This window comes from Vulpes lagopus, chromosome 19 (genome assembly GCF_018345385.1).
Source record: "Vulpes lagopus strain Blue_001 chromosome 19, ASM1834538v1, whole genome shotgun sequence".
In the NCBI taxonomy this organism is placed as follows: Eukaryota; Metazoa; Chordata; class Mammalia; order Carnivora; family Canidae; genus Vulpes; species Vulpes lagopus.
In genome coordinates, this window is record NC_054842.1 from 20117824 (window position 1) to 20139697 (window position 21874).

A 21874-nucleotide genomic window follows, 5' to 3' on the forward strand; every position below is an offset into this window, starting at 1 on the left:
TATTTACTAAGAATTTAGAACTTTGTGAAAACCATCAACCACGAAGTCTATGAAATACTTCTCTCAAAGTGAAGTTGCATACCTAGCGATCTCATTGGCATTTTAAATCCTATGTGCTTGATTTCTTTAAAAATTCCCTAGTCTTCATGCGGCTAATAAGCAGCAGTAATAAAGCCCTTGTCTGTCCACTTGCCAACCCTCCCATTTGGCCAGTAAGCCTCTGGCTTGAAACCCCATACTGGGCTCCTGTCCATTTTTCGTGAGTCTCCTCTCCCCTCTCTTTTCTTAGCCAGCACTCTGGACGACAGTCAGAAATCAGAAGGGCTTTATTTCCTTAAGCAAGTCACTTCTTTCAGAGTTTCTGGCATTGCTTTGTGCAGTGGCTTTAAACGGATGACCACAGTCCCCAGTAAAAAATACATTTTATATAACTACTGAGCCTACGAGTGGTGTGTGTCTGCAAACTCAAACAAAAGTTCCACAAAACAATCCTTACTCTTAGTAAGTATAGGGAACTCCTTCCAGGCAACTTTCTTTCATTTTTTTAAAAGATGCTTCTTGCTACCCACTAAATTGATTTCACAACCCACTAATGGATTGAGACCCATAGTTTGAGAAACACTGCTTTAGTGTACTTGATTCAGCCCGAGAATTTTAAGTTTGGCAGTCAATCACAGGCTTGCTTATATCGTCAGAAAAGGCAGAACTATTCATTGCTAGGAACATGGTGAAAACATCCTTTGGCAGCTTTCAGAAGACTTTTTTAATAGCAGTAGAATAAACAGGTATTAAGTCTATTCATGGAGGACTGTCTCGGCCAAAAAATATGAAAGGGTTAAAAAAATTGCTGTCAACCACTCTCAGGACATAGGCGGAATCCCAGAGTCCACTTCTAGAACTTTGCTTCCAAGTACAGTTCTCAGCTGATTAAGAAAAGAAAAAAAAAAAAAAAAAAGGAGGATTGGCCTGTTTTCCAGGTAGTGAGGAATGGAGATATTTCAGATGCAGGCAGTGATAGGAAAAGTCATGATGCTGATGGAGAGAAAGCCTGGCTCTGTGACTATCAGTTGTGCTTTGTTTCCTCTTGAGACCAGGAATGGTGTCTTCCCTGGGCTTCCAGCCACTGATTGTCTTCATCCATCTCCTGGCCTTTCCCCAGCCTCCCTCTTACCACGTTGGGCCACAACATACTGTGCTTTGACCACCTGGGTGAAAACTTGTTTTCTAGATTTGAGACAAACTAAAAGATGTTCTGAAAACCTGAAGGCAGTCATATATTAGGTACTTCTGACTCCACTATTGTTCATGTACAGATCAGAATCCTATTCTGTACAACTTCAGAGCTGCAGCTTTTGTGAAAGCTGTAAGTGTTGAGAAAATCCAGGATAAGTGCGCAGTTAATTCAGTGTTTGGCAGTTTCCATTAGTTATGTGAATAAATGTCCTTTCGCTTCCTGGTCTTGGGCTACTGAAATTTCCTTTTTAAGCTTATGCTGAGTAGGATGGTAATTTATTAGATGATAACTGAGAGTGGAGCAGATCTAATCAGTCCAGAAACCTAAATCTTTGTTTCCCTACCAGGCAACATCAAGTTTAATTTCAAAGTGGCAACCGCAGGTGTTATGCTTTCATAGTTTCCATACTTTCCCATGCCATTAAGAAAGCATTTTGAAAAGCCATCAAGAGATATTGCTAAGGATAATTTTCTTGGGCATTCTCAAGGATTCTGAACAAAGCTGGGACATCTCCTCCACTGATGGGTTAGTTTTCTTGTCTCTTTCAAATGGAGCAAGAAGAGCCAGAAGAGTACTCAGTAGGGTATCAGAACCCCCGAGGATGACTGTCATTTCACCTACAAACAGCAGATCATAGAAGTCATGCTGCCCTACAACTGATTTTCTGCTTCTCTAAGTTAGGAAACCACTCTTGGCCTACATTGCTCATAGATTGGATGTGGCCGTCAAATAAGATAATACACATGGAAATACAACAAATACAACAAATGTAAAGTCCAACTGCTGTGTTCTTTTCTGTTTTCCATCAGTCCAGACCTAGCGTGGAGAGGAAGGTAGTATTTTTAAGTCCTCATCACCCTAGGAGTCTGGTTTTTATGGAGAATGTTCAAGGGTTAGATCTGAATAAAAGAGGGGCTTAAATCAAAGGCACCAGGTGGACAGAGCCAAACAGGGGGTGTTCAGGGGCAAAAGAAAGACTATGAGAAGGAAATCAGTAGAAGGTGCATCTGTAGGTTATACTGCATATTCCAGGAACTCTCTGGAGGAGCCTGGATTTCTACAAGTGCTAAACCTTTGAAGGGCTGCTTGAGTGCCCTGTGTCTCATGAATGTTGACTGTTATTCATTGGAATTTACTCAACTCCAACTTATGTCAGACTTCTTAACTTACAGGAATATACTGAAGTTGAAAGTGAGAAGGGCCATTTAAACCCTATTCTTCCTTTCCTCCTGGTTCTGCATCCCATCCCACCCTCGCTAGTGTGAGAAATGTAGAATTTTGCTTCCTCAGAGAAACATTTACCAGAGAAGTGAAGGGCAAGGAAAGGTGTGAAGAGCAATTGTTTCCACAGGAAAAGAGAGATGTCACAATGAAGAAATTGTGTTTCAATATAAAATTTCTATTTCTTCTAGTCATACCATGATCTGAAATCTTGAAACTCTTCTGGTTTCAACACAAATAAACAAAGCTGCTAGTGAAATGCATTGAGCTTGACATGAGTAAGCTCAGCCCCACAGTGGATTGACGTTCTTCAACTCTGTCTACAAATCATCTAGCCATTTGTCCAGATGCAGGCTTTTGAGATGTTTAGAGGAGAGGAGCCTGATTGTGGAGGCTAAAATATTAAGCCATTTGCACACAAAATTTCTCCCTTGCCTCTTAGCTAGTGATGGCAACAAGGTTGAGCTGTGAAGAAATATGGCGTGTCTGGGATTTCTTTCATTGTGTGTTTAAACATCTAATTGAACCACACTGAAAAAAATAGTATTAAAAATTCTTTCTGGGACAACTGGGTGGCTCAGCAGTTGAGCATCTGCCTTCAGCTCATAGGATCCAGGATTGAGTCCCATATCAGGCTTCTTATGGGAAGCCTGATTCTCCTTCTGCCTGTGTCTCTGCCTCTCTTCCTGTGTCTCTCATGAATAAATAAATAAATCTTTCTTTAAAAATTCTTTCTTTAGGAAGTTGCTATTTTATAAAAGCTTATTGGTATTGGTGAACCCTATGTAGTTGATAAACACCTGTAAATGAGAAGAAGCACATCTTAGCTTGTGCTGCTGCTGTTAACAAAATAGCATGGATTGGGTGGCTAAAACAACAGCAATGTATTTCTCACAGTTCTAGAATCTGGGAAGTCCAACATCAAGGTGCCAGCAGATTTGATATCTGGGGAGGGCCCTCTTCCTGGTTTGCTGATGGCTATGTTCACATGGCCTTTGCTGGGTACACACTCTGGGAGAGAATGAGATCTTTCTGTCTTCCACTTCTTATAAAGACATGAATCCCATCAGGAGGGTCCCAGGGTTAGAGCTTCATAGGAATTAGGGGGAACACAAATCTTTATCCCTTCACAAGGTAAAACCTTAAAAATGAAAATTAAAATGTTCTAAAAAGCTTCTATCTTCAATGGTCCCTGTAATGCAAAATTACTTTTAGTCTAGGTAAATTGGGGGCAATAGTTTAGCAATTGTTTGAATAATAGCAAAAGTAGTGTTTTCTGGGACATGTTTGTTACGCCTGAGATCGAGAAAATAATCAGGAAGTTAAGGTTAGATAGTCAATCTTCTGGGAAGGAAATAAAATATATGTGGCATGAGAAGGTTTTTTTTATGACTTATTAGGAGAGAAAAGTAATAAACAAGGACCTTTCAGCCAAGGCAGCCTGGTGTTTGTAACCATTTTTGTGCTATGGACCCATTTGGCCATCTGATGAAGCTTATAGACTCTGTCTCAGAATACTGCTTTCAATGTATGAAATAAAATAGGATTACAAAGGAAACTAATTTTTTAAAGATTTTATTTATTTATTCATGAGAGACATAGAGAGAGAGAGGCAGAGACATAGGCAGAGGACAAGCAGGCTCCATGCAGGGAGCCAGATGCAGGAGCCAAAGGCAGATGCTCAACCACTGAGCCACCCAAGCGTCCCACAAAGGAAATTAATCATACTGAAATAGAGCTTCATCTCCAGACCCTTTGGAGACCATGGTCCATGGACCACAGATTAAGAACCCTACCTACTTGAAGCCCAGAAGATGGGTAAAAAAGGGCGATTAGGTGAACAGAATCAATAGAATTTTCAGTGCATTACAATTACTGTTCCACAAGACAATGTGGGGATGAAATACAAAGTTCTGGCTTGATCTCAAATTAGCCTAAGAGCCCATCGCAAGGCTTGAGGAGAGCTCCTGAGAGTGGCCAAACCTGGGACTGCAGACTCTATAGCTTCTTTCTCTTATGAAGCTTCCAGAAGTTTTTCAATATTGGAAGTGTTGATTTTTCTCTCAGAGAAGTACACATATTCACTCCTCCTATTATAGATATTCCCAGTTCTCTACTTAAAGAATCAAGGTACCATTCAAATCATGTTCTGTGAAAGCTTAAGGTTTAAAGGAAAAGGTATAATGTAAATGTAAATGGGGGTTAGCATAGTCATTTAGTGAGCTGTTCTGAGCACAGACCATATCAGGTGCTAAACTGGTTGTGGGAATTATAGATAGTTTGAGATGAGGTTCCTGCTCACAAGAAGTTAAGAATCTGGAGGAAGTAAGAGACTAGTAAGAAAACATGTTCAATACAGTGTTACTACCGACATTTTAAAGCTTGTTCTCAAATGTTGTGACTTCAATAGACAGCTGTGATATAATATGCCCTCCTTTTCCATAATTCTAGGTTGTTTCTAAATGAAAAATACAATGCATTTGTGTACATCGTATATCACACACAGTACAATATTATGCTGCCAATTCAAGAAGCAAAAATGGGTTTTTTGGGGGATATGTTGAGCAGGGCTCAGATGCTAAGTCTTCTAATTCTCTGCCTTTGGGCAAGATGGACTCGGACTTTGCTAATAGAATGAAATCTGCTTGATTTTTTATACATTACACAAGCTCTTTTAGTAAATCTTAACAATTTTAATGGTGTTCAAATGATTTCTCATTTCTCTTGTCCAGTTTCTTTATAGTATATACTTCATAGCTGCTTCTGTCAGTTCTGAAATGGAAATTAGCCAGACACCACAACAGCTTTTATATGCTTCGTATGGTTTATCGAATAAAAACATAATGAGTTAGTAAGAGACTGAATAAGTGTACTTGCAAGGCATTACAAATCTTTTCTAATTTATGCCCTGTAAGTCTGGTCCCTTTAATTTTTCTGCCTATCCTCTGTGTTCCAACATCAATATGGATTCCTTTAAGCAGCCTTAAATCCCTAAACTCCTCTTAAAATGAGAAGAATGGAATGAGCCTTCCGCCTACTCGGAAAAATCAAGCTTAATAAAAATATATACATACATGGTGTAAGTATCATAGCATGGTTATTGGCAAATGAATGATTATTAATGATGCTGCTACTTGAGAACATTGATTATTTGGCAAATGTCAAAGGACTTATTTATTGTAACAGACTTGAATTTTAGAGAAAGTACTAGTAATTCTTTATATCTAGAACTGAAATGTGACATTACTTTTGGCCAAGAAAGCCATTGAGGAAAAAGACATCCAGAGGCAGCAGCTGAAAATCTGGGGCAGCACAGTGATAATTTACTTTTAAAATTTCATAACTAAAAAAAAATAAAAATAAAAAAATAAAATTTCATAACTAGTTTAATTCTATACATTTCTATAATAAACTGGGGCTTGTTGGTAAATGACATAAATATAACCTTGGCAACTTTCCACTCAAATTTTGTATAAATTGGGCAGCCCAGGTGGCTCAGCAGTTTAGCGCCACCTTCAGCCCAGGGCATGATCCTAGAGACCCGGGATCGAGTCCCATGTGAGGCTACCTGCATGGAGCCTGCTTCTTTCTCTCTCTGTCTGTGTCTCTGTCTCTGTCTCTCTGTCTCTCTCTCTCTCTCTCCCCCCCCCCCCCTTCATTAATAAATAAATAAAATCTTTAAAAAAAACTTTGTATAAATGAAAAAAGTTTCTCTGGAATTTCAAATTTGAAAATGAATATAGAGATTATATAGACCAGTGGTTCTCAGAGTAGAGCCCCAAACCAGCAGCATCAGCATTACCTAGGAACTTAGAGATACAAATTCTTGGGTCCTACCCCAGACCTACTGAATCAGAAGTTCTGGGTGTGGGGCCTAGCAATGCGGGTTTTAACAACTCTCCAAGCGATTCTGGTGTACTATAGTTTGAGAATCACTGACAGGTTGGCACTCTAAACATTTTGATCCAGATCATTCTTTGTTGTGAGGGGCTGTCCTGTGTATTGTTAAATGTTTAGCAGCATCTCTGGCTTCTGCCCACCAGATGCCAGTAGCACCCATCTCCGATCATGACAATGAAAAATGTCTCCAGACATTGCCAAATGTCCCTGGGAAGGTGGAGAAGGACACACCTGTTTCCTGTTGAGAACCACTGCTCTGGACTACCCTCCAAGCCTGATACAAGAATCTCCTTTACAGCATTCTTGACAGATACTTCCACTACAGGTGTGAGTTCTTTTCTTTTCCTCCTCCCCTTAGAAGCAATGGAACTCATAAATTCACACCCCCCCCCAAAAAAAATGTGATTACTAAAAGCTTAAACGTTTTAAATATATTTAGTTTCTAAGTATCTATATGATTTTTAAGTGGCATGCAGTTAATTATATAAGAAACAAGAACAAAGTTTTTTAAAGATTTTATTTATTTGAGAGGGAGAGAGAAAAAGAGAGCATGAGCAGGGGGAATGACAGAGGGAGAAGCAGATTCACTGATGAGCAGGAAGCCCAACGCAGGGCTTTCTATCCCAGGACCCCAGGATCATGACCTGAGCCAAAGGCCGATACTTAACTGACTGAGCCACCCAGGTGCCCCAAGAATGAATTTTTTTAAAGTATGCTTGATTATTGATCTTTCTTCAGAACTTTACTTCAGCATCAAATCATTCAGGCTTCCCCAAGCACACACTTCTCCCTCCCCACTTCCCACCCTACCCACAGTAGACACTGGATCCACTCAAGTGTTCTCTACACATTTACTTCACCTATTAATTGGTGTTTGGCTCCTTAATTCTATACTCTAAATCATCTAATCTTATCCATCTTTCCCTTAATCTTATCCATCATGTCCTAGGCACTGTTATAAGTGTTTTTAAGTTCATTTTTTTTCATACCACCACCCAAAATGCAGATCCTATCATTATTCCCATTTGCAGAAAAGAAAATTGAGATTTACTGAGTCAGATACTATGTTCCAGATCAAAAAACTGATAAATGATGGAGCTGGATTTGAACCAAGGGAGACTTTGATCTCAGGCTGTTAATCAGTGCTCTATTTGAAGTACTTCAATGTCTAGCAAATGCATTCAGTCTTTAATACAGGATAAATGAATGAATAATTGACTTGATTATTTAAAGCTAATGATGAAAGCTTTCAGATGAATTATCTAAAAGTTTATTCAGCAACCCATTGTACAATGTGAATACAGGCACACCATGTTTTCTTGCACTCCACTTTACTGAACTTCACAGATATGAGTGTTTTACAAACTGAAGGTTTAGAACTTCAGTGGAGAAAGTCACTGCAGATATGGTGGAAACAACAAGAGAGCCAGAATTAGAAGTGGGGCCTGAAGATGGGACTGAATTGCTTCGATCTCATGATAAAACTTGAAGAGGAGAGGAGTTGCTTCTTATGAATGAGCAAAGAAAGTAGTTTCTTGAGATGCAATCTACTCCTGGTGAAGATGCTGTAAAGATGGTTAAATGACAACAAAGGATTTAAAATAGCATATAAACTTAGTTGATAAAGCAGCAACAGGGTTTGAGAGGACTGACTCCAGTTTTGAAAAGAAGTTCTGCTGTGGGCAAAACACTCTTAAATGACATCACAAGCTACAGAAAAACCCTTTGTACAAGAGTCACTTGCTGCAGCAAACTTCATTTTTCTTATTTTAAGAAATTGCCACAGCCCTCCTAACCTTCCATAACCATCTCCCTGATCAGTGTCCAGCCATCAACACAGAGGCAAGACCCTCCACCAGCAAAAAGATCATGACTTACTGAAAGTTCAGATGATGGTTAGTACTTTTTAGCAATAAAGTATTTTTAATTAAGGTATATACATTGATTTTTAGACAATAACTCTATTGCACACTTAGTGGACTATAGTATAGTGTAAACATGACTTTTATATCCACCAAGACACAAAAAAAAATTGACTCACTTTATTATGATCTTCACTTTGTTGCCTTGATCTGGGACCAAACCCATAATATCTCCCAGGTATGCCTGTATCAATTATTATATGCTAACCAGCAACATTTGGGAGAATAGTTTTGAAACTGCCAAAAACAGTTACTCCTTAGAGAAGTCATATGCAATAAAGACAGTTGGATTTGTTGATCTTCAGTCTCCAAGTATGATAGCAGCTTAACTCAGAAGGCTGTCTATAAGAGCATGAAAAGGAGGTTAACAAAAGAAATAGAAGAATATAGAGAGGTTTCCCAGGTTCCTTTCTTCTCTTGCAGTCCCTGGACATTTCAGTTCCTGGGGAAGTGGCAGTTTAGGGGTGAGTACAAAGCCCATTGATGTGACTAAGTCCAGTAGTTATTCAGCCTCTGATATATATCAGATCACCTGGGGAGAGCATTTTCAAAATGTAGAGGGTTGCAGGAGGTCCAGCGAGACCTAGTGAATCAGAGGCTCAAAGGGCATAGCCCAGTCTTTTGAGTTCTGTTTTCAAGTCCCCAGGTGGTTCAGCAAGCTGCACACCAAAGGTTGAGAGCCACTGCAGGTCATTGTCTTCTCCTAGGCAACCCCTAAAGTCCAAAAATGGGGACAGAAAAGAAAGCCCACCATAGTCAGTCACAGAGTTAGGTTACTCTCAAGAATGCACATTTCCATCCTGCTCAAGACAGAGCCAAATGAGAAATACAAACATGACCCAAAAAGCAGTGTGACATGATGACATCCGTAAAACAAGACCCTCGGAATCATTGGCAGTTTCTTTTTCCTTGACTTCTTCTCCCTCATAAGAGAAAACCCATCAGACAGTAAAGTTTTCAGCAGCAGGTAAAGTAGCAGCAAAGGTGCCTAACAGCAGGCTGGACTTTCGAAATAGAACAGTGTTTTTAAAAGCCATAGTGTCCTCAGAAATTATCCATTTCAGCTTCTTCATTCATAGATTAAGAAAGTGAGATCAGTGGTGGTGGTCAATTTTCAAAGTTTCATAAAGTAAGAGGTGATGATTAATGCTCTTGGTAAACTGCCAGGGCAGTTTTTCAACATAATGTTTAAATTACTTTAGCTGTCTAAGGCTATACCGTAACATTTTATTTATCCTTATGTGAATTTAAAAAGACTGTTACGTGTTCCTTTCTATATTCCTTTTCCAAATAAACATTTATGTTTGTTGAGAAACTCAAGATGCAAACTTCTGGTTTCAGAAATATTTGGAAGAGGAAGTGCCAGCCAGGAACCAAGTGCCAGGAAAGTGCGGGGCAAAACAGAGGACCAGACTTGGGAAGAACTCACAGGCTCTGATAAAAGTGTATCACTTAGACTCCTGGTTTACAAATCCATAAACAGCACATTATGTGAGGGCAGAAAAACAGTGCTTTGAACTGAAAGTCAAGCTGGCACTAAAATTCAGGTTCAAGAATATTGGAGTTGAGGCTTCTTTAGCCTCAACTCAAAAGAGTTCCAGTCACAACCCGCTGGAATTGGAGATTGTTCCTGCTGGCAAAATCATGGAGATGATCTTCTCCAGGGTTTTCACACTGCAAGTTGTAACAAGTAGTAAGCATGAAATGAATTAAGTGGGTCATATCCAGTACTTTTTTTTTTCATGAAAAACAATAGATTAGAACAGAAGCTGTGTAATAAATCTTTCATAGGAAGATTAAATAGTCTTTCATGAAACTTGATTTAGGGTATGTGGAGGGGGGAGTGTCACAATGCAAAATATACTCATTATAGATCATCTAGTCCAATACCTTCACTTTATAGACAGGAAAAAAGTTAAACCAAAAGAGGCTGGGGGCACCTGGGTGGCTCAGTTGGTTAAGCATCTGCCTTCAGCTCAGGTCATGATCTCAGGGTCCTGGGATCAAGCCCCACATCAGGCTCCCTGCTCAGCAAGGAGCCTGCTTTTCCCTCTCCCTCTGCCCCTCCCCTTGCTTATGCTCGAGTTCACTTTCTCTCTCTCTCTTTCTCTCTAATAAATAAGTAAAATCTTTTAAAAGAATTAGAAAATATAAATAAATAAATAAAGAGGTTAAGTGACTTAACCCAGAATTGCACTATTATTTAATATAAATTGAGAAAATTAAATTAAAGAAAAACAACTCTGTCCCTTAAAAATCCATTTGTTCCCCAAATCTGATTCTACAATGACACAAACTTCCCTTAAAAGAAAGCCCCAGAGCATACAGGAGGAACGATAGCATCTGTTCCCATGGGATATTAGATTAATCATTTTATTGAACTCAATGAACTGGGCTGGTTGTCAAGTGCTTTGGAGGAATTACATCATTTCATTCTCCCACAATAACGTAGGTGCTCTGCTCTCACAGATGAGTAAACAGCTCAAAGAGATGCTCCACTAAGTGAAAAAGCTACAGCGTGAATCCAGAGCCCAAGCTTACTTGCTAAGTTGCTTTCTCTCTCACTTTTCTCTACAAACAACAAATAAGTGGATAGCTAAAGAAAAAATAGATTGATGGGGGCACTTGGATGGCTCAGTGGTTGAGCATCTGCCTTTGACTCAGGTTGTAATCACAGGGTCCTGAGATTGAGTCCCGCATTGGGCTCCCCACAGGGAGCCTGCTTCTCCCTCTGCCTATGTCTCTGCCTCTCCCTCTGTGTCTCTCATAAATAAATAAAATCTCAAAAAAATAATATATTGAAGCCCAAATTCTAATATATATGTGTGTGTGTATATAATAATAAACACACACACACATATATATACATATATATATACACACACATATAGAGAGAGGTTAAGTGTTCTGTACTTTATATAAGTATAGGGCTAATCAAACAAAGAGCATAAGAACCTTCTCTTTCAGAGAAAAATAAATGGAAAAGCAAATAATATAGGATATTTGAGTGGAATCTTGGCTGCCAGAACAGTCTTCTGTCTGGCTTAGTGATTCTTAACTTTGTATATGTGCTGCCAAAGCGCGCACTGAATAATAAAAAGCAAAAAACAAAACAAAAAAAAAAGCGAGCACTGATTTTTAACTTTGAATTAACCAATAACCACTAACCGGGACAGCAACAATCTGGTATTTTTGCACTGAACTAAATATGATGAATTTTTGCTTCATTTTCTCAAGGCAGGTGCCCTGTGAATGTCGACTGCTTTGTATGTCACAAATAGGATATAAATGCTTGTAATCGTAATAATAATAGAAGAGAAATAGATAAATTGGAAAGAATGTAAGGAAAAGGAAACAGAAGGAATGAGTCATCAAAACTGATCATTACAAAGGCTTTACAAATTATTTATGCATACATTCATTCCTGGTTTCTTGAGGTAGTTTTTTTTTATAAAAAGATAATATTATGCCTGTATATAACCCACAAACAAAGAGAACACAAATGAATCCATAGGAACTTTAAAATAGCTAACACTAATTTGCTTCCCCAGGTAACCTTAACTGTTTATCCCTTTGGTTTTTGCTCTGAACATTGTATAATTTAAGTCCTTATAAACAGTATTTCAATGTAGCATATACCATTAAGCCTCTGTAAGTACCATCAGATGCAGAGAATTAGAGATTGGGAAAACCCAATTACTGAATGGAAATAAAAATAACTTAAGGCTGTCCTCTCCCAATCACTCTTAGGAAAGCACTCCTTGAAATTAAAGGGCAAAGAAGAATGATAATCTAATCCATCCCACCCCTCCAGGCAGTCCTGACACTCTTTGCCAAAGACCCTATTGCCACTCAAAGTGTGATCCTGAGACCAGCAGCATCAGCATCACCTGGCAGCTTGCAAGATATGCAAATCTCACAGTCCAGTCCAAACCTCCAAAATCAAAATCTGCATTTATCAGGGTGCCCAAGGGATTAGAGTGCATGTTCAAATTTGAGAAGCAGTAGGCTATACCCTTATAAGGGGAAAGAAAGCCAAGGCTACATTGGAGAAGTTGAGATCAAAGTATAACCACAACCACCCAAATGGGAAAAATTCAAGATGTGATTTGATTATCATTGTGGAATACATGGAATAGTTGGAAGGAGGTTGATGATTTATCCTTTCAAGTCAGAACAAAAGGAAATTTAAATTGTCTTGAGAGAAATGAAAGTGAATGATCAGATAGAAAGAAACCTAAAATGCTTTCTATCTGATCCATTTCAAGGATAGGATCATGGGTTAGATCCCCAGGTATTTTTTGGTGGGCCAAGGGATATTGTTTGGTTAGTGACCTCTTGTTTATGACAAATAGTACTGGTTTTTTCATTTACAGTGGTGATAAAATATTTGCTTTGAAAAGAAGTTTATTTCAGGCTTTTAAGTGGGTTGATTTAAAGAACTATAATAATTAAATAATAGGGCCGGTGGATTGAGTGTGGAATGTGACCAGCAAGCAGGCTTCCTAGACTAGGTCAGTCTCACCCAAAATTTCACATTTCACAGCTGAGCATCTTGTTTAAAAAGAAATAGAGAACTGCTAGCTTTTCTATTTTGCAAAACAAAGATATCTGAAAACAGAACAAACATTTACTACCTACTATCACCAAATAAAAGAATATTTTAATACCCCTACAAGCAAAAAAGACTGTAGCAGAAAGAAGGGATAGGCCTTACCAAGAAAATATGATTGGCAACCTTACAAAGACATATACATGAAGGTCAACAGTCCTTTATCCAAAATCCTTATTAGACCAGTCCCAGAATTCAGATTTTTTGGAGGATATGGGGTTCTAGAAGATATGGAAGTAGTATTATAGCATCTGAAGGAATATCTCAAACCATATGAAGCACATTAATATTTCTGCAGAGAAATATTCACACTGTATATAAATAAATATATACACATAAAAATATTCACACTAAGTTGATTCAGTAAATGCTGAACACCCATATGAAATCAGGTCAGTTTTTACCACCAAATAGGTTATTAAAAAACTTTTAGTTTCTGACAGTTTTATATTTTGAAATTACAAATAAGGAATTATGCATGTATATATTATATAGTATTGTCCTTTTTCTTCTCATTTTACCATGAAGCAGGGAGCATTCTATCACTGATGGAAATGATGACACATGGAGTGTGTTTTTGGCCTCTGATAATATAATTTCTTCACTTAATTCTCTACTTAGAACCATAACCTTGTGGGGATGAGATATATTAATTTGTGTGTACTTGAGTGTTATTGAAGAGATTTCTAAATAGTCACCTACTAGAATGTGCTCTGTGGGGCAGGGATGTTGGTTTTGTTGACTGATATCTCCCAAGCACTTAACAGAGTGCCTGACGCAGTATAGGTGCTCAATATTTGTTACATAAATGAAAGATTTGCAAGTTAGCAACCCATGCAAATACACTGACAGCTCATGGATATAGAGAGTTGAGTTTTGGGGTGTGTGTGTGTATGTGTGTGTGCTCAATTCAGAGCAGTCTGTTACATCTTTCTATAAAAAAAAGATATATATATCATATATATTTTATATATATCATATATATGATATATATACACAGATATATATACACATATATAGTTCTTATATGTATTATATATATATATACATATATATAGTTCTTATATATAGTTCTTCCCACTGGTTATTCAGTTGTAAACAGAATTTGAATAAGAAAGTTCCAGATACTAATGTCATATATTGAATCATCTGAAACTCCTGAGTCAACAGAAATAAGTATTTGATACTAATGATTATGTTTTAAAGACAAAAGATTTCATTTTCTTTGCTATTTTGGATCCAAATGGTCAAAAAAATAGGTGAAAGGTCAATGAACCTTAATAGAAAAAAAGACCATGAATACAGGAAGATATTCAGTGGAAATAAAATAATTCAGTAAAATAAAATACAGTGAATTTTTAAAAAGAAATTGCTTAGCAACCAAGGATCTGAATTGATTTTCATGGTGGCAACAAAATATGACTACAGCTGGACGAAATGTGATGGCAAAAGGAAACCAGTGTAACTTCTAGAAAGGAAGTTAAATTGGTTCTCTTCCCTTGACTCATATGGGTATGGTTTTGATAAGTGTGATTAAATGAGCAAAACTTCTTTGCCAGGAAAAAAATTATCCCCAACTAAAAGAAAGGCAGTATCTTCTAAGACAACATGTTAGCACATCATAAATTATTGGCAATCTTTTTCAGAACTAAGACAAAATTCTACAGGCACATACCAACTACAGTATATAGTAAAATTTTAAATGGCCCATGATCCCATCCATCCAAAGATTATAGAGCTCAATTATTAGTAAGTAGCCGTTACCTTCAAAACGTAACAACCCTCTGACCATTGTAATCATAATGGCTCTCACTTAGTGTTTAATATTTGCCAGGTACTATACAATAAATATTACTCATCTAACGCACTTATTGGTGTCACTGCCCCCCGCTGCCATCTTAGAATTGAGGGAATTGGAATTCAAAAATTTTCAATAACTTTCTAAGTTTATACCACAGTAAGTGGCAAAGTGGAGATTGTAATCCAGATCCATCTGACCCATATATCATCCACTGTACCACTCTGCCCTCCTCCAGCCACATTAGAGTCACATGCAATGTAAAGGTAACTGACACCCAACAACAAGCAATTCCAATTACTGTAATTTATTTTTTTCTGCTGAGTGTTTTCCATCTTTTGCCTCTGCTTATGACAATAAAGGTACCCATAAAGTCAAGAGCAGTTCATCTCAGCTAACAGTCTTTTCAACTTGCTATTATTTTCTTACCTCATTATTAAAATGGCTCGTTCTGAAATAGATCTGTGGGATTTTAATAGTCTAATTGTTTTCTTGTACTGTGTCATGTCTTAAATAATGGAGCTTTTAGTTAGTTTTGCCAGTCACCACCAGAAAAAGAATTACAGAATTTCTATTATGCAACCTAATTTATTTTAAGCAAAGACTTGGCATATGAACAAACCAGAGTAAGAAAATACTGCCATAGAAGTCAAGTGTAATTAAAACCATAAATCATCAATTCATTCATTTAACAAATGCGTTGAGTACCCTGGTATGTGTTAGAAATTGGTGTAGGTGCTTTGGGGATCTAAAATCCAATTTAAAAAGAAGAGGCTGAATCTTTAAAGTGAAAAGAGGCTTTTAAGTATTCTGTTAAGGCTGATGTTTGAGATAAGACCATAAAGGCAAGGGATTATTACATATTGTCTATGGCTGTTTTCACACTATAATGGCAGATTTGGATAGCTGTCATGGGGACTGTATGGCCTGCAAAGCCTAAAATATTTACTGTCTGACCCTTTGTAGAAAAAGTTGCCAACCTTTGATTCAGCACACTCTAAACACAAACATCTAAAACACATCACTAGCTTCAGTACATAGGCAAAAATAATTTGTCTCTAATCATAACTATATAAGTACACAAAATACTTTCTAATAATTAATATTTAATGTCTAATAAAAACTATCTCCTTTCAAGGAATCTGTGCTTGCCTACATCTAAAAACTAAGTATCCTTTAAAATACTGTTCATGGAACAGGATGATTGCTTCCACAGAAATCCTCTGATAAACTTGTCTAGCAGAGGGAAAGCAATAGAGAACAGAATGTAAGAGATGGAAAGGAGGTAAATACATAAAAAGTAGAGAGGAGGATTAAGAAAGAAAACATAAAATAAGAATGTAAAAACAGCAAAATTGACCAACTCAAGAATTATAATACATACAAACATTTTTAAGTTTTCTTAATATTGAACATACAGCATTGTTGCTGACAGGCTGGTTCCAAGGACTCAGAGGGAGTCCTTCAGGACCAACCAGGAGGGTCCTTGGCTTTTTGTAGGACGAAGTCAAACACGAGCCAGCAGAAAGTGAGAGCAGAGTTTTTTGGAAGATATAGAGACAGCAGATGCAGACGGAATGTCTGGAGACTCAGAAAGGAAAGAAGCATGAGTCTCATCTTTGTTGGGGGTCTGGGGAGTTTTACTGAGGATGGTAGTTTGGTATACATGTCCCTCAGGTACCCAGGAGCTGGTTAGAACAAAGACAAGGGTCCAGGTGTTATTCCTTGGAGCCAGAGAGCCTTGAAATCAAGATGCCTAATGCCCAGTGGTCTGAAATACAGATATGATGAGAGCTTCTTCTGGTCATTGTCACCTATCCTTCCTTAGATGAGATCTACTCCAGAGAAATCATTAACTCCTTGTCCCTTCCATGGATGCCATAAGCTATTTGATTACAAGGCATGTATAAAGTGGAGAGGGAGTACAGGTCTTCACAAGAATAGAAGCAGGAAAAGGAGCAAAAAGCAGATTTTCATGGAGTCCTTCACTTTCCCTGTGTCTGCATTGCTTCTGGTCCTAGAAACCTGGTAGAGTTAGCTAACATGGAAACTTTCACATCACAAAACTCTAGACAAGCTAAGTAAACCATAACAAAAAGTTGTTAATGTACAGCTGATACTAGCACACCACTGGAAGTTACCAGGAACCAGAAATGAAGGAAGACACTAAAAGATAAATAACAGGTTTCCAGAAGTATCACAGTAAAAGCAAATACCACAAGTGAGAGTCATCAGATACTGTAAAAGAAGTATTACCACCATGAGAACTTTATATGATGGGAACAATTGGAAAGACTATATACAAGTAGGAATGAGTAAAATAATTAGAGTCAGAATAAGGAATAAATGCCATAAAAAATGATACTATGATAAGAATAAAATGGATAGATTTGAAAATGAACTAAATAGAAGTTGTGGGAAAGTAGCTTCTAAATTAAGAGCCAATAAGATGAGCAGGTTAAATAGAAACAGTTGAACTGGGATCCCTGGGTGGCTCAGCGGTTTAGCCCCTGCCTTTGGCCCAGGACGCGATCCTGGAGACCCGGGATCAAGTCCCACATCGGGCTCCCTGCATGGAGCCTGCTTCTCTCTCTTCCTGTGTCTCTGCCTCTCTCTATGTATATGTCTATCATAAATAAATAAATTAATAAAATAAAGAAACAGTTGAACTAATGCAGTAGCAGGATATTCACAAAAATCTACCACATAATAATAAAAAGATCTTCATAATAATATGAAAGATTGGGAGTTATAGCTAATAGAATAACAAGGTTCATGATAAATATAACTGGAGTTTAGGAAGGAACAAAGCAAGGTAAATAGAATGGGCAAGGGACAATATTCAAAGTGATAATAACAGTTAATTTTCCTAAATAGTAGAGAAGCATAATGAAGTTCTTAGCAAGATAAATAAGAATTAAATCCATGCCCAGAAATATTGTGAAGAACAGCCAACACAGTGATAAAATCTTGAAAGCAACTAGAGATAAGACTCAGAATCCCCATTTTAAAACACACACACACACACACACACACACACACACACACACACACATACAAACACAAACCTAGGGATTGTGCCTTCAGTACAAAATATGTGTTATCTATAATATTGTTGTGTTGCTCCCAAGATGGGAATTCTGCACTCCTGGTGGTCTAGGAAATGATTTTAGTTGGGCCCAGAATGATTGTAGGCAGAAGAGGAGGAGGTGTTGACGTGAACTGATCTCTCAGTTCACTTCCAGGTTGGTTAGACACAGGCCAAAGCAGCCACTGGGCTACTCACCCTTGTCCACTCTCTGTTCCTGCCTATCCCTGCCAACAACATTGGGCCTCACACTACTGGCTTATTCCCCAACCCCTGTATCCAGCTATCAGTTCCTAGCATTATCTCATTTTCTATATGTTTGATAACGTATACAGGTTTTTCATTTTACAACAGTAATAATAGTTGTCTTTTTCAACTAATTTAAATTTTTAAAAAGTGTGAGTTGATATGGAGGGAACTATCAAGTAGAGTTGTTATTCAGATATGGCCAAATTATGAAAGTTACACTTGAATAAGTAACATTTGGCAAGGACCATTCTTTAACAATGGAGTCAAGAAACCAGTGTTCTAACCACCAGTCCTTCACCAGCCAACTATGTAAGCTAGACCATCTCATTCACCCTCGAAAGTCCTCAGTTTCCTTTATTAGAAAATATGAGAGTTGAATTGGGAAAACTTTAAGAGCTTCCCTGTATCATGATTCTGTGAAGGTGAACCACCGTGAGGACTGCTGGGACTGGCAATTGATTCCTCCAAGACACTTTCACTGGAGGACCTCGGGTATGCTTAAAACAGCAGTTCAACCTGTTAGATTCCTAACTGTATAATGCCTCAATTCCAGAAAGAATACAATAATGGACTTTTTGAAAAGATTATATGTATTTGAGAGAGTGAGCACATGCAGAAAGGGGCAGAAGGGGAGGGAGAACGAATCTGAAGCAGACTCTGCACTAAACACAGAGCCCACAACATGGGGCTCAGTTCCATGACCTCAAGATCACAACCTGAGCTGAAACCAAGAGTCTGACACTTAACTGAGCCATTCACCATTCAGGCACCCCTGAACTACTTTTTTTTAAACTTTATTCCTTATTTAAATGTATTCATTTGATATAGTTGATATACAATGTTACTTTTGTTTCAAGTATACAACATAGTGATTTAACTTCCCTGTGCTATGCTCTGCTCGCAAGGAGTGTAGCTCCCCTCTGTCACCCATATAACACTATTACTTTTTGAGGAAAAATGACTAACAAATTTGTCTCAAGGGTCTGGACCATGAGATGTGCTGCCTGCTATGCTGTGACCCACAATGATTCTATGCACAGGAGCTCTCCCAATGCTGCTAGTTGGAGAATAGGAAGTGCCCAGGGCCCTGTGCTACATCTGTATTTGGAGTCCCCCATTTCTTTTCATAGCATTTTGAAAGGTAGCTTTCACAATAATATCTGCTCATCGCTCATTTCAGCTAATAAAATGCAAATAGGTTCTATGCCATGCCTTCCTCTAAACCCTAACTCTGCTGCACCCCACTTAAAAATAACTCCCATTTTTTTCTCTTTTGACTTAGGGGGTCAGCCAACAGAATTCTCTGTCTTCTTCAGAATTCATATGGACTGTGTAGGATTGGAACTTCCAGAGCACACAGTATCATAGGACCTTCACCCTGTGGTTGCAATTTCCCTCTCCCTTCTCTCTCCTGCTGATTTAGCCTGGGTCCTATGATCCTCCTTAGTATCTGCTCCTTTACCATTTGCATTGCATTTGTGCTTCAGACTTATCTGTTATGATCATCTTTTCTTTTTTTGGTGACCCTTTATGTCTCTGCTGAGCATAGCTCCAACCTTACTATTCTGGGCCTAGAATCACACCTACTTGAGCAATGGCTTAGTCAAAGCATATCTTCTAGGCTATCTCTCAGAGGCAGCCACTCATTCTGGCAGTGAGAGGGGAATCTAACATGCAGATTAGCAAGAACTTTGCTCCGATCTATGCTTTTCACCATTTTGCTAAAGGACCTGACTTTACAGCCTTTTAACTGTGCATTACAAAGATATAGATAGCCTGTCTGGTACTTTATATCAATTCCAGAAAGTTCTGGTGCATGACTGTTTGTTGAAGTGGAACACTGGTGCCCAGTAGAAAAAGGAAAATAAAAGGCAATGGTTCAGCTCCATACAAGTGTATTCCCCTGATGAGTATGGACAAACGTCTGCTAGCTCCAGAGGTCACTGTGTGTTCTCTTCCTTCTCCCAAGGACCCCCTCCAACTAGACCAGCTATGGGCAGTGTTCCTCCACACATTTTATTATAAACATTTACGTGCAAGTTTAGACAAAAACTCATGCTTTTTAAGAACCAAAGGATGTTAAAGAAGGAAAGAAATTTAGAAATAACCCAATTGAGCTCCTACATTTTACAAAGGGATCCAAAAGGCTAAAGGCAAGAAGGGCGCCTGGCTGATGGAGGATGGAGGCAGAGGCTAAAATTCACGTCTGCCAACTCCCAGTCCAGTGAGATTTTCAGAACACCATCTGACTTAAATTTCTGTGTACTGAGGAATTGACCCATCATTAGCTGTTACTTTAGTTCCTTTGCAGACCCTTGCAAGAATTGCATGGATGCTAGCAATGCTTCTATTAAGCCCCAGCTGGAAGGGCTGGGAAGTATCTAATTTCTAGCCAGCCTGAGTAATGGCATTATAGATAGATGCTCATAATGTTAGCACCCAAGACTGCAGGTTCACTTGATTAAATGGCAACATGGATCCCTTTACGTTCTTGTTATTTTGATAATTAGATGGGATTTCCAGCTCATCTCTGACCTGACACTTGTATTTTGTTTTTAATGTAAGTCAGACAGTGAGTAATTCATTGTAGTTTTGCAGAACAAACTATGCCTGTAGCTCATTAAAATGTGTTTGAAGTTAATAAAATTTTACTCCATTCAGTAATAAACCTGGTTAAGTGTCTAGCATGTCATGAATGCTTTTAATGGCCTGTTTGTTTTTCAGAGATGTGAAGCAAGAGAAATTATTAAAAATAAAGATGCAAGACAGCCTTAGTTGCAGTTTGAAACTTTTGCCATTTTCAACAGAACCATCTGTTATCTTCTATGTTTCCAAAATATAAAATGCTGATCTATATGATCACATTTTTAAAAATATTTCTTTTCCATTTCCCAATCTGAGCAAATACCACCCATTTGTAAGAAGTTAAATAACATTGTTTAATCCTTCAGTGCTCCAAATACATTTGATATTGCAAGAAAGAAAAACAAATTAATAGATTGGAGAAAAGATAATTCAGAAAAAGCTAAACAGGGAAGGATCAAAATTCATAAGTATAGGGGCACCTGGGTGGCTCAGTGGTTGAGCACCTTCCTTTGACTCAGGTCATGATCCTGGGGTCCTGGAATCTAGTCTCACATCAGGCTCCCTGTGCAAGGAGCCTGCTTCTCCTTCTGTCTATGTCTCTGCCTCTCTCTGTGTGTCTCTCATGGATACATAAATAAAATCTTTTTTTAAAAATCATGGACATATATATATCAAAAAAAATTTTACACTTATTTTCTTACCAATAAAGTGGGCATCTCTTCTCAAGTATTTATCAAGACAAATAAACTAAAGATGGAACACAGAATTGATATTGTTACCCATAATCAGAAATAATTTAAATATATATATAAACACACATAAACATTTTGCTTTTATTTTTTATGTTTTTCTTATTTTTAATATATTTTTGCTTCATTTCTTCTATTTAAATTCACATATACTCATTTTAATAAGCTGTGGGAACTTCTGCCTTTGCTTTAAAAAAAAGGGCAATGTTGACTCTTCCCTGGAGATAACAGTAGTAAATTATTAAGACTTTAATCCCTACCCCACCTTCATTACATGTTTCTCCTACTTGAATTCAAATCAGCAACATTAGCAAGAAGGCAGCATCTCATACTTGCAGAAAAATGACCAAGACAGTATGTTTGTTATGAAGCAATATGTCAGTAGTGTTACAGTTCCATGTCCTTCTGTGAAACTAAGTCATTGACACACACTATATAATTTCCTGAGCATGTGGGCCATGTCAGCCAGAATGGCTAGGAGTGCCTGCTCCACAACTGGAGTTTACATAATAATG

At 38.0% G+C, this 21874-nt stretch overlaps 1 protein-coding gene across 20 annotated transcripts in view; it reads left to right on the forward strand.

The window, feature by feature from the left end:
• Positions 1-21874, forward strand: part of THRB (thyroid hormone receptor beta) — a 372691-nt gene that overhangs the window by 204869 nt on the left and 145948 nt on the right. Inside the window, exon 4 of one of the 20 annotated variants that reach the window (XM_041734411.1) lies at positions 6499-6680. The exons of the other annotated variants lie outside the window; for them this stretch is intronic. The gene's annotated coding sequence lies outside the window, so the exon portion shown is untranslated. The remainder of the gene's footprint in view (positions 1-6498; positions 6681-21874) is intronic. 20 annotated transcript variants of the gene reach the window in all.